This window comes from Enoplosus armatus, chromosome 24, assembly GCF_043641665.1.
Source record: "Enoplosus armatus isolate fEnoArm2 chromosome 24, fEnoArm2.hap1, whole genome shotgun sequence".
Lineage (NCBI taxonomy): Eukaryota > Metazoa > Chordata > Actinopteri > Centrarchiformes > Enoplosidae > Enoplosus > Enoplosus armatus.
Window position 1 is genome coordinate 438527 of NC_092203.1, and position 12143 is coordinate 450669.

Sequence of the window (12143 nt, forward strand, 5' to 3'; positions counted from 1 at the left end):
CATTACCATGTCAAGTTACATAGCGAAAATTCCACTACAAAGAGGGTTTGTATAGTCAGGATGGCCAAGCGCTGCGTTAAGGTCGCAGTCTCCACTTGAGGCGTGGTTTCAAATCCCACTTCTGGCAGTTTTTCACTGGAAACCGGAACCATTTCCTCTAGCATGATAATGGGAAAGTAAAGTCAGCCGTTCTTGCTGTGTTTGGGTAGGAGCGGATGAGAAAATACAGGCAATGCTGCTTACCGACATACAGACTGAAAGTAGTAGGTAGTGTCTGGCCTCTCATGAATCTCAAGCTGATGCAATGCCAGGTCCCGTTCCCAACAAATAGCCCCTAACCCTATCCCAGCTTTTAATTCTTTATATGCTAATGGTTGGAAGTCACTACACATGCTAAAATGTTTTTATATACAGTAGGCCTATTTGATGCTGGATGATTTTTTTGTGGGAAGTCTTGGGAAGAGTAGAGAAGAAGAGGAAGAGAGAGGAAAGAAAAGTCGGCCATTCTTGCTATGTTCGAGGACAAGTTGTAGGCAGCTTCTGGCCTCTCATGATCCTCCAGCTGCTGCAACGGCAGTTCCCATTCACAACAAATAGCACCCTCTCGCTATCCCAGCTTTTCATTCCGTATGTGTGATCGGTTGTATCTTCTGTGCCACTGGTATTGTTACATGCCTTCTATGTCATATTCTCCATATTAACATACTTGCATTGTGATATCATCTGAGAAAGTGTTCCGCAACAGCCTAAGCACCTTTGTTGAGGTTCCATGGTGTAATGGTTAGCACTCTGGACTTTGAATCCAGTGATCCGAGTTCAAATCTCGGTGGAACCTTTAAAGTGGGAAGACTGGAAAGAGAATGCAGCTAATCTGCTGAAAGACAGATATTCATCTGATATTGCTGTATGTGGAAGGACGCTTCGTTCAGGTTGCAGTCTCCACTGGATGAATTGTTTGCAGGAAACCTTTTTCACGCAGTGTACAAATTCCACTTCTGACAAGTTTTTCACTCGAACCGTTTCCTGTTACATGATATTGGGAAAGAAAGGTCAGCCATTCACCTGCTGCACCGCCAGGTCCCATTCACAACCAACTGCAGCCTATCACTATCCCAGGTTTTCATATCACTACATAGGCTAGAATGTGTTCTATGAAAAATCCATAGAACACATTCATTATAGTAAGAAGATTTGTTTGTTTCACACAAACGGATTAATTGTTATTGATGTGTGAATTGATTGTAGGAAGTCTTTTTCACATGTTATCTTCTGTTTCACTGGTATTGTTGCATGCCTTCTATGTCATATTATCTGCATTGACGTACATACATTGGAGGCGTGGGTTCGAATCCCACTTCTGACAGTTTTTCACTAGAAATTAGAACCATTTCCTCGAGCATGATAATGAGAAAGTAAAGTCAGCCCTTCTTGCTGCGTTCGGGTACAAACGTATGAGAAAATACAGGCAATGCTACTTAGAGAAATACAGATTCAAAGTAGTAGGCAGTCTCTGGCCTCTCATGACCCTCCAGTTACTGCAACGCCATGTCCCATTCACAACGAACAGCAGCCTATTGCTATCCCAGCTTTTCATTCTGTATGTGCTAATGGTTGGAAGTCACTACACATGCTAGAATGTGTTTGTATACAGTGGGCCTATTTGATGCTGGATGAATTGTTTGTGGGAAGTCTTTTTCACGCAGTGTACAAATTCCACTTCTGACAAGTTTTTCACTCGAACCGTTTCCTGTTACATGATATTGGGAAAGAAAGGTCAGCCATTCACCTGCTGCACCGCCAGGTCCCATTCACAACCAACTGCAGCCTATCACTATCCCAGGTTTTCATATCACTACATAGGCTAGAATGTGTTCTATGAAAAATCCATAGAACACATTCATTATAGTAAGAAGATTTGTTTGTTTCACACAAACGGATTAATTGTTATTGATGTGTGAATTGATTGTAGGAAGTCTTTTTCACATGTTATCTTCTGTTTCACTGGTATTGTTGCATGCCTTCTATGTCATATTATCTGCATTGACGTACATACATTGGAGGCGTGGGTTCGAATCCCACTTCTGACAGTTTTTCACTAGAAATTAGAACCATTTCCTCGAGCATGATAATGAGAAAGTAAAGTCAGCCCTTCTTGCTGCGTTCGGGTACAAACGTATGAGAAAATACAGGCAATGCTACTTAGAGAAATACAGATTCAAAGTAGTAGGCAGTCTCTGGCCTCTCATGACCCTCCAGTTACTGCAACGCCATGTCCCATTCACAACGAACAGCAGCCTATTGCTATCCCAGCTTTTCATTCTGTATGTGCTAATGGTTGGAAGTCACTACACATGCTAGAATGTGTTTGTATACAGTGGGCCTATTTGATGCTGGATGAATTGTTTGTGGGAAGTCTTGGGAAGAGTAGAGAAGAAGAAGAAGAAGAAGAGAGAGGAAAGAAAAGTCGGCCATTCTTGCTATGTTCGGGGACAAATAGTAGGAAGCGTCTGGCCTCTCATGAACCTCCAGCTGCTGCAACGGCAGGTCCCAGCTTTTCACTGGAAACTGGAATCATTTCCTCTAGCATGATAATGGGAAAGTAAAGTCAGCCTTTCTTGCTGTGTTCGGGGAGAGCGTAAGAGAAAATACAGGCAATGCCAATTACAGACATAATCATTCAAAGTAGTAGGTTGTCTCTGTTTGTAGGAAGTCTTTTTCAGGTGTGGGTTCAAAGTTTCAAGTTTTTCACCAGAACCGTTTCCTGTGACATTATATTTGAAATGAATAGTCAGCTATTCAGCTGCTGCAACGCCAGGTCCCATTCACGACGAACAGTAGCCTATTGCTATCTCAAGTTTTCGTGTCACTACATCCAGATTTCCAGTCACCAGTCCGTAAAGCTCCTGACGTTTGCGGACGACACCACCCTCATCGGATTCATCTCTGGAGAGGATGAGTCTGCCTACAGGTGGGAGATTGACCATCTGGTGACCTGGTGCAACAGCAACAACCTGGAGCTTAACACTTCAAAGACAGTAGAGATGGTTGTAGATTTTATGAAGAGTGCAGCCCCACCTGCCCCATCAACCTGTGTGACTCTCCAGTGGACACTGTGGAGTCCTTCCGTTTCCTGGGCTCCATCATCAGCCAGGACCTCCGGTGGGAGCTGAACATCAGCTCCCTCATCAAGAAAGCCCAACAGAGGATGTACTTCCTGAGGCAGCTGAGGAAGTTTAACCTGCCACAAACAATGCTGGTTCACTTCTACACTGCCATCATAGAGTCCATCCTCACCTCCTCCATCACTGTCTGGTACGTTGCTGCCTCCACCAAGGCCAGACGCAGACTGCAGCGTATCATCCGCTCTGCAGAGAGGGTGATTGGCTGCAACCTCCCATCTCTTCAGGACCAGGACCACCCTGAGGAGAGCAGGGAAGATCGCTGCCGAACGCTGCCGACCCCTCCCACCCCGGACACTATCTGTTTGACCCCCTCCCCTCTGGCAGGAGGCTGCGGTCCATCAGGACCAAAACCTCCCGCCACAAAAACAGTTTCTTCCCCTCTGCAGTCAACCTGATCTTGTTGTATGTGGAAGGTGCTGAGTTCAGGTCGCAGTCTCCACTGGAGGCGTCGGATCAAATCCCAATTCTGACAGTTTGCACTGGAAACCGGAGCCATTTTTCTAGCATGATAATGGGAAAGTTTAGTCAGCCATTCTGTTCGGCATGTTATAATTGGCTATGTTTCGAGCTGTCATGTATTCTGATTCTGTATTTCTCCACTGAACCTATGATCCTGTTTTGTACTTTTCTACTGAGCACAATGTACGTCCTTGAAGATAATATGACTGGTTAGAACTGGTTTTCATACCAGGAGATGGCTGAAACTCCTCTATTTTATCAGTTAGATTTACGCCGTACCACCAACATCCACACATGATTTATTAAGTCCAACCTCTGTACAGGGCAGGCCCAGCCCGAGAAGATAAATGTGAATCATTTTCGGACATCGGGTCTCCTTCTGACTGAGATCCTGCGAGAGCTCTGTCACTCCAAGCCCAGCGCTGCATTTACTTTACCTATGCCTGAAATAAAGTTTACATCTGTGAACTGAACATTGCTCCAGTTTGTTCTTGGGCTTCCAACAAAAGAATCGGGTTAACAGGCATTAATGGTAAAACTACAGCATTTGTAACACTGCCTACAGACATACATATTCAAAAAAGTACGCAGTCCCTGGCCTCTCATGAACCTCAGGCTACTGCAATGCCACGTCCCATTCACAACGAATCCCAGCCTCTTGCTTCTTACCTTAATCACAGAATTCTGACTTTGATCTCGGAATTCTGACTTTGAAGTAAGAATGTTTCCGCACATGACAATGTATCAGTGATAATGTGTCAATGATCTTATATCATATCGCCTATAATAATGTAACACTGAAGGGTGGACTACAGAGTTTTTTATGAAGGTGGATTTTCTTCATTTTTTGTAGTAAGATTTGTTTTATTTCACACATACGGATGAATTATTTGTGATGGGTGAATTGATTGTAGGAAGTCTTTTTCACATGTTATCTTTTGTGTCACTGTTATTGTTGCATGCCTTCTATGTCATATTCTCTGCATTAAAGTACATACATTGTCATATCATGTGAGAAACTGTTCTGCAAAAGCTTGCAAAACCATTGCTGAGGTTCCATGGTGTAATGGTTAGCACTCTAGACTCTGAAACCAGCTATCTGAGTTTAAGTCTCGGTGGAACCTGATTTTGTGTGGGACAACAGGTAAGACAAAGCAACCTATCTTCTGAATGACAGATCTTTGTCTGATCTTGCTGTATGTGGCAGGCGCTGCGTTCAGGTCGCAGTCTCCGCTGGAGGCCTGGGTTCAAATTCCACTTCTGACAGCTTTTCACTGGAAATTGGAACCAGTTGATAATGGGAAAGTAAAGTCATTCCATTCTGCGATAATGGTACAAGTACAGCGTTTGTAACACTGCTTACAGACATACAGGTTAAAAGTAGTAGGCAGTCCCTGGGTTCAAATCCTCCTTCTGACAAGTTTTTCACCAGAACTGTTTCCTGTGACATAATGTTGGGAAAGAAAGGTCAGCCATTCAACTGTGGTATCAACAGGTCCCATTCACAACGAATAGCAGCCTATCACCATCCCAGGTTTTCATGTCACTACATATGCTAGAATGTGTTCTATGGGCTTACAGGACTACAGAAGAGGAATAGGGCCACATGTGACTTTAAAGTCAGAATTCTTACCTTAATCTCAGAATTCTGACTTTGATCTTAGAATTCAGACTTTGATCTCAGAAGTCAGACTTTGATCTCAGAATTCTGACTTTGAAGTATGAATTTTTCCACACATGACAATGTATCAGTGCAACATTTGCAACTACAACATTTGTAACGCTGCTTGCATACATACAGATTCAAAGTAGTAGGCAGTCTCTGGCCTCTCATGACCCTCCAGCTACTGCAACGCCACGTCCCATTCAATTCAATTCACTTTCAATTTTATTTATATAGCGCCAAATCATAACAAAAGTCATCTCATGACACTTTACAAATAGAGCAGGTCTAGACCGACTCTTTATCATGTTATTACAGAGACCCAACAGTTCCCACCATGAGCAAGCACTTTGGCGACAGTGGCAAGGAAAAACTTCCTTTTAAGAGGCAGAAACCTCGAGCAGAACCAGACTCTAGGTGGGCGGTCATCTGCTTTGACCGGTTGGGTTTGAGAGAGAGAGAGGGAGAGAGAGAGAGAGAGAGAGACATAGAGAGGGAGGGAGAAAGAGAGAGGGGGAGAGACAGACAGACAGACAGACAGACAGAAAGAGACAGAGAGAGAGAGATAGACGTAGAGACACAGATTGACAGACCGACAGACAGACAGACAGACAGACAGGCAGAGATGTATGGCAGCACTAGCAGTAGAAATAGCAGCTATAATTATAATAATACTGGAAATATGACTGATAGTAGTAGTTACAGCTGTAATAATAGCTGAGATTAATAATAGCAATAACAGCTTTAATAGTAACAGAACTACGACTAAACATAATAACTGTAGTGATGAGAGTCAGGCAGGCCCATGGCAGCAGCACCCGGGTGTACCAGGACCACGATCCACAGGAACCTGCGAAACGAGAAAGCCCAAAGAAACTCCGGGGAAGATATAAAGTTAGTAACATGCATTGATTGTGATGAATGTGCAAAGATGAAGAGGGAGAGGAGGAAAGCTCAGTGCATCATGGGAAGTCCCCCAGCAGTCTAGGCCTATAGCAGCATAACTAGGGGCTGGTCCAGGCAGGCCAGAGCCAGCCCTAACTATAAGTGTTATCAAAAAGCAAAGTTTTAAGCCTACTCTTAAAAGTAGAGAGTGTGTCTGCCTCCCGGACCCAAACTGGGAGCCGATTCCACAGGAGAGGAGCTTGATAGCTGAAGGCTCTGGCTCCTGTTCTGCTTTTGGAGACTCTAGGAACCACAAGCAACCCTGCACTCTGGGAGCGCAGTGCTCTAGTGGGGTAATAGGGTACTATGAGCTCTTTAAGAAATGATGGTGCCTGACCAGTAAGAGCTTTGTAAGTCAGGAGTAGGATTTTAAACTCTATTCTAGATTTTACAGGGAGCCAGTGCAGCAAAGCTAACACAGGAGAAATATGATTTCTTTTCCTGGTTCCTGTCAGTACACGTGCCGCAGCATTCTGGATCAGCTGGAGAGTCCTCAGGGACTTATTGGGACAGCCTGATAATAAGGAATTGCAATAATCCAGCCTAGACATGACAAATGCATGGACAAGTTTTTCTGCATCTGTTTGAGACAGGATCTTCCTGATCTTCCTGGTGGCGCTGGAGGCCAGGGCAATGCCATCTAGGGTAACAATATCCTTAGATACTGTGTTTCTGAGGTGTTCAGGGCCAAGAACAATAACTCAGATCAACATCAGATAATTACAGGTCATCCAGGTCTATATGTCCTTAAGGCTTGCTTGGAGCATGGCTAACTGAGGAGGTTCTTCTGGCTTGATCGATAAATATAGCTGGGTATCATCCGCATAGCAACGAAAATGTATGGAGTATTTTCTAATGATATCTCCTAAAGGAAGCATATATAAGGTGAATAGTATTGGTCCAAGCACAGAACCTTGTGGAACTCCATGACTGACTTTGGCGAACATGGAGGATTCATCGTTAACATGTACAAACTGAGATCGATCTGATAAATACGACTTAAACCAGCTTAGTACGGTTCCTTTGATGCCAATTAAATGTTCCAGTCTCTGTAATAGGATATGATGATCAGCCTATCATCCATCCGCACTATGAAATTTGTCACTTGATTGACATACAGGGCAGCCAGTCTGACATCTGATCTTTTCTGACACATGGGTCACCACTCATGCGTGTACAAGCGCGCCAAGTGCGGCAAAATGCATCCCTGGCTGATTCCATTCAGTGCAAGTCATCAGAGTAAGGTAATGACAAAAAATGTACGGAGTTATATTGTCCAATGTGGGTTCATGCAGTTATGCAAGGTACACCAACATATATTTTACATATAAAGAATACTCAATATATTTATAAATAAATATATGTTTTGCATTTTTATAGTAGGTAGATCATTTTGACTTGGTCATTTTATAAGTAGCTCGCATGCTGAAAAAGTGTGTGCACCCCTGCAGTGGGCCTATTTGATGCTGGATGAATTGTTTGTGGGAAGTCTTGGGAAGAGTAGAGAAAAGGAAGAAGAGAAAGGAAAGAACAGTTGGCCATTCTTGCTATGTTCGGGGACAAGTAGTAGGCAACTTCTGGCCTCTCATGAACCTCCAGCTGCTGCAACGGCAGGTCCCATTCACAACAAATAGCTGACCCCTCCCACCCCGGACACCATCTGTTCGACCCCCTCCCCTCTGGCAGGAGGCTGCGGTCCATCAGGACCAAAACCTACCGCCACAAAAACAGTTTCTTCCCCTCTGCAGTCAACCTGACAAACTTACATTGACCCCCCCCCGAACACAAACACAAGTTATACGTTATATTAACGTACATCACCCCTGTCCCCCCTGTGTTACATTAACGCACCCACCCCCTACTGGACACTTATCTGGACACTTTACTTTATTTTGGTCACTGCACTTTGTTTGTTATTTATCTTATCTTATCTTATTTTTATTTTTATCCTTATTTTACCTTTTATATTCGACATATTTGTTATCAAAACAAAAGCACCTTCAGACCACGGCAAATTCCTTGTAATGTATGTTACTTGGCAATAAACAGTTTCTGATTCTGATTCTGATTCTGATTAAGAAGGCAAAACCTGTTAACCTGCACACCTGTTAATTGAAAACCAGGCTCATAAAGCTGATTGAGAGAATGCCAAGAGTGTGCAAAGCTGTCATCAAAGCAAAAGGTGGCTGCTTTGAAGAATCTAAAGTATAAAACATTCTGGTTTGTTTAACACCTTTTTGTTTACTACATAATTCCATATGTGTTCCTTCATAGTTCTGATTCTTCAGTATTAATCTACAATGTAAAAACTACTTAAAATAAAGTAAAACCATTGAATGATCCAAGATGGCGCCGCGGATGGCTGCCTCGGTCTGTTGGAGCGCCTTGTTTTGTTTGTAAACAGTGTTTTTTGTTTTGGTTCACGGAGCTCTTTCACCAGAGAAGAGCTCATGAACATCAGGGGAACAACTCCAGTGGATTTGTTTCCCGAATTTCTTGCACCTTTCACTGTTTTATGGGACATTCTGGTCAAAGGTGCTCTCACCTTTGCAGCTCTACGTCGACGTAGAGGGAAACGTGCCGGTGCGCTCATGCGTCTTCGCCGGCGAGGACAACGCACACCGCTACCCGGAATATTTCTCTCTAACGTGCGCTCACTGGGGAATAAGATGGACGAGCTCCAGCTGCTGATGAGGAGAAACAAGGACTTTTATTCATCTGCTGTTTTGTGCTTCACGGAGACATGGCTGGGGGAAAGAACTCCCGACGCGGCGCTGCAGCTGGACGGATTCCAGCTTCTCCGAGCGGACCGCGACGCGCACCTCTCCGGCAAAACAAAGGGTGGAGGTATTTGTTTCTACATCAACAGCAGCTGGTGTAACGACGTGACAGTGACGCGACGGCATTGCTCTCCTTCCCTGGAAACCTTTTTCATAAACTGTAAACCCTACTACTCCCCCCGTGAGTTCGCTTCACTCATTCTGGTCGGTGTTTACATTCCACCGGAGGCCAACGTGCAGGACGCACAGCGCGCACTCGCCGACCAGATACTGGAAACGGAGCAGACCAACCCGGACTCCTTAGTTATTGTCCTCGGTGACTTTAACAAAGGTAACCTACACAACAACGACAAACCCTGGTTCACAGCAAGACTGCGACAGCTGAGGTTGGAAAAGGAAGAGGCGTTTAAGAGTGGCAACAGAGCAGAGTTTAAGGAAGCCAAGTACAAGTTTAGCAAGGCGGTGAGGGAAGCTAAACGACTGTACTCAGGGAGACTACAAGACCAGTTCTCCTCCAACGACTCTGCTTCTGTGTGGAGGGGGCTCAGGCAGATCACCAACTACAAGCCAAGAGCCCCCAACTCTGCTAACGACCGACGCCTCGCCAACAGCCTCAACGACTTCTACTGTCGCTTTGAAAGACAATGGGACAGTCCTGACACCATCCCCCACACCATCACCCACCAGCGTATCATTTCTGGCCTCTCATGAACCTCCAGCTGCTGCAACGGCAGGTCCCATTCACAACAAATAGCTGACCCCTCCCACCCCGGACACCATCTGTTCGACCCCCTCCCCTCTGGCAGGAGGCTGCGGTCCATCAGGACCAAAACCTACCGCCACAAAAACAGTTTCTTCCCCTCTGTAGTCAACCTGACAAACTTACATTGACCCCCCCGAACACAAACACAAGTTATACGTTATATTAACCTGTCCCCACTGCGTTACATTAACGTACCCACCCCCTACTGGACACTTTATCAGGACACTTTACTTTATTCTGGTCACTGCACTGTTGTTATTTATCTTATCTTATTTTTATTTTTATTCTTATTCTTATTTTAGCTTTTATATTCTACTTATTTATTATCAAAACAATAGCACCTTCAGACCACAGCAAATTCCTTGTAATGTATGTTACTTGGCAATAAACAGTTTCTGATTCTGATTCTGAGAAGGTGTGTCCAAACTTTTGACTGGTACTGTACATACATGGTGATATCATGTAAGAAACAGTTCCACGACAGTCTGAAAAAGCTTAGTTGAGATTACATGGTGTAATGGTTGTGACAAAAGTTGAGCCATGGCATATCATTGCATTACCATATCAAGTTACATAGCGAAAATTCCACTACAAAGAGCGTTTGTATAGTCAGGATGGCCGAGCGGTCCACTGTTAAGGTCGCAGTCTCCACTGGAGGCGTGGGTTCGAATCCCACTTCTGACAGTTTTTCACTGGAAACTGGAACCATTTCCTCTAGCATGATAATGGAAAAGTAAAGTCAGCCTCTACAACGCCAGGTCTCATTCACAACGAACAGCAGCCGTTCGCTGTGCCGTTCGAGTTTAAGACTCGGGGGAACCTGATTTTAAGCGGGAAGACAGGTATGAAAATGCAACCTATCCGCTGAATGATAGACCTTTGTCTGATCTTGCTGTATGTGAAAGGTTCAGGTCGTAGTTTCTACTGGAGACGTGGGTGCAAATCCCACTTCTGACAGCTTTACACTGGAAAATGGAACCAGTTGATAATGGGAAAGTAAAGTCTTTTCATAGCCATTCTGGCTATGTTTGGCGTTAATGGTACACAGCATTGTATGGTTAATGGTTAATGGGTGTTAATGGTACACAGCATTTGTAACGCTGCTTACAGACATACAGATTCAAAGTAATAGGCAGTCTCTGGGTTCAAATCCCCGTTCTGAAAGCAAGTTTTTCACCAGAACCGTTTCCTGTGACATGATATTTGGAAAGAAAAGTCAGCAATTCAGCTGCTGCAACGCCAGGTCCCATTCACAACGAACAGCAGCCTATCGCCATTCCAGGTTTTCATGTCACTACATATGCTAGAATGTGTTCTATGGGCTTACAGGACTATGGAAGAGGAATAGGGCCACATGTGACTTTAAAGTCAGAATTCTTACCTTAATCTCAGAATTCTGACTTTGAAGTAAGAATGTTTCCGCACATCACATCTCGTCATATTGCTTCACACATACGGATTCATTTTTTGTGATGATGCTGGGTGAGTTGATTGTACGAAGTCTTTTTCATGTTTTGTTCTGTGTCACTGGTGTTGTTGCATGCCTTCTATGTCATATTCTCCGTATTAACATACTTACATTGTGATATCATGTGAGAAAGTGTTCTGCAACAGCCTACAAACCTTTGTTCAGGTTCCATGGTGTAATGGTTCGCACTCTGGACATTGAATCCAGTGATCTGAGTTCAAATCTCGGTGGAACCTGAGTTTGTGTGGGACAAAAGGTGAGAGAATGCAACCTATCTGCTGAATGACAGACCTTTGTCTGATCTTGCTGTATGTGGAAGGCACTGCGTTCAGGTCGTAGTTTCTACTGGAGGCTTGGGTTCAAATCCTACTTCCGACAGTTTTTCACTGGAAACAGGAATCATTTCCTCTAGCATGATGATGGGAAAGTAAAGTCAGCCGTTCTTGCTATGTTCAGGTACGAGCGTATGAGAAAATACAGCCAATGCCACGTACAGATTCAAAGTAGCAGGTAGTTTCTGGCCTCTCGTGACTCTCTTGGGGAGAGTAGAGAAGAAGAAGAAGAAGAAGAGAGAGGAAAGAAAAGTCTGCCATTCTTGCTATGTTCAGGGACAAATAGTAGGAAGCTTCTGGCCTCTCATGAACCTCCAGCTGCTGCAACGGCAGGTCCCATTCACAACAAATAGCAGCCTCTCGCTATCCAACTTTTTATTACGTATGTGTGGTCGGTTGTATCTTCTGTGTCACTGGTATTGTTGCATGCCTTCTATGTCATATTCTCTGCATTAACATACATACATGGTGATATCATGTAAGAACCTGTTCCACGACAGTCTAGAAAAGCTTTGTTGCCTTGAATTTTGAATAAATCACCAACAGTGACA

General features: G+C 44.2%; 1 non-coding gene across 1 annotated transcript; it reads left to right on the top strand.

The window, feature by feature from the left end:
- Window positions 1-763: 763 nt before the first annotated feature.
- On the top strand, window positions 764-835 carry trnaq-uug (transfer RNA glutamine (anticodon UUG)). Its single transcript has one exon. It is a non-coding gene; the product is annotated as a tRNA-Gln (tRNA).
- The last annotated feature ends 11308 nt before the right edge of the window (window positions 836-12143 follow it).